We start from the raw sequence: 2,086 nt of genomic DNA on the forward strand, positions 1-2,086 counted from the left end.
CTGTCGAAAGCATTGTGAAATTATTCAAATGGCCTTCAGAGTTCAGCCACATACGTTCCAACAAAGAACTCATTGACCTGTCATTGCCTCCTCAGATTGGCCCACAGATGGAGGAAAAACCTTGTTGACAAGCGATATCGTGTTAATGAATAACAATTTGATTGCAGAAAGTTTGTTTTGAACGGGATTGGGGGGTGGGGCAGGATAACACGAATCAGAGGATCCAACGTGATTTGGACAAGTTGGGTGAGTGGGCAAATGCATGTGAGGTTATACACTTTGGTTGTAAAGACAGTAAGGAATCTGAATAGTGATAGATTGGGAAAGGGGGAGGTGCAACGAGACCTGGGTATCCTTGTAAACCAGTCGCTGAAAGCAAGCATTCATGTGCAGAAAGCTTTTAGGAAGGCAAATGGCATGTTGGCCTTCATTGCAAGAGGATTCGAGTAAAGGAGCAAGGAGGTCTTACTGCAGTTATATAGGGCCTTGGTGAGACCACATCTGGAGTATTGTGCTCTGTTTTGTTCTCCTTATCTGAGGAAGGATGCTATTGCTACAGAGGGAGTGCTAAGAAGATTTATGAGGCTGATTCCTGTGATGCCAAGATTGACGTATGAGGACAGATTGGGACGACTAGGCTGATATTCACTAGAGTTTAGAAGAATGAGAGGGGATCTCATAGAACCATCTAAAATTCTAACAGGTCTAGACAGGCTAGATGCAGGGAGAATGATCTGGATGCCTGGGGAGTCCAGAATCAAGGGTCACAGTCTCAAGATACTGGGTATGCCATTTAGAAACGAGATGAGGTGATCTTTCTTCACTCAGATGGGTGGTGAACCTGTGGAATTCTCTAGCACAGAAGGCAGTGGAGGCCACGTCATTAAATATATTCAAGAAGCAGATAGATATATTCCTTAATGGCAAAGGGATCAAGGAAAATAGGGAGAAAATGGGAACAGAGCACTGAAATAGACGATCATCCATGTTTTTTTTGGGTGGCGTGGCAGGGCCGAGTGGCCTACTCCTGCTGCTATTTTCTATGTTTCTATCTGTGCTGTAACGCTCCGTGATTCTACATTAGTCCAGAGATCGCCAATGGCGGGAAATTATGCAGCAGGCAGCGCTGCAGAAATACATCCAAGAGAAAGATGACACTTTCAATAGTGTAGACACCAGGTTCTGGAAATCGCTCCCTATATCCAATGGCCTCACTATATTAATCTCCATTCAAACCCAGCATAAATATCAAAGGCAGACTAAGCTTATGTGAAATCTGATTTTCTATCTTTGGCTCCCCTGTCTGTTTCTTCAGTGCTTTGTGAAGTGCCTTGGGATGTTTTCTATAAAGGAGCAAATAGCTAATTGTTGATATATTATTGTCGGTGCCTTCTGGGACTCTAGGGTTTGGGTTTTCAGTGGATTCGTCCAGGAACACAAATAGTCGCATCCAGTCGAAGGCACAACAAGTACCTTACTTTAACTTGGATTGGGTCATCATGGCAGTCTCAGTTTAACTGATTGCCTGGTCAAAGCCTAAGGATTAAACCGCAATTCGTTAAAAATTTAAATCGCATGCCGACTCCTGATCCCCCAAAGCCTGACCATCATCTACAAGGTGCATTGCTACTTTTGGGACCTTGCTGTGTGCAATTTCTTTGTCACATTTCTTGCATTGCAACAGTGACTGTTGTTTACAAGGTCTTGACTGCAGAGTGCTTGGAGGGACTCTAGGGTTTTAGTTGTTTTAGCTTTAGAGATACAGCACTGAAACAGGCCGTTCGGCCCACCGAGTCTGTGCCGACCATCAACCACCCATATATACTAATCCTACACTAATCCCATATTCCTACCACATCCCCACCTGTCTCTATATTTCACTACCACATACTTATACTCGGGGGCAATTTATAATGGCCAATTTACAAAACAACCTGCAAGTCTTTTGGCTTGTGGGAGGAAACCGGAGCACCCGGAGAAAACCCATGCAGACACAGGGAGAACTTGCAAACTCCACACAGGCAGTAGCCAGAATTGAACCCGGGTCGCTGGAGCTGTGAGGCCGTGGTGGTAACCACTGCGCCAC

The sequence above is a fragment of the Heterodontus francisci genome, chromosome 45, assembly GCF_036365525.1.
Source record: "Heterodontus francisci isolate sHetFra1 chromosome 45, sHetFra1.hap1, whole genome shotgun sequence".
NCBI lineage: Eukaryota > Metazoa > Chordata > Chondrichthyes > Heterodontiformes > Heterodontidae > Heterodontus > Heterodontus francisci.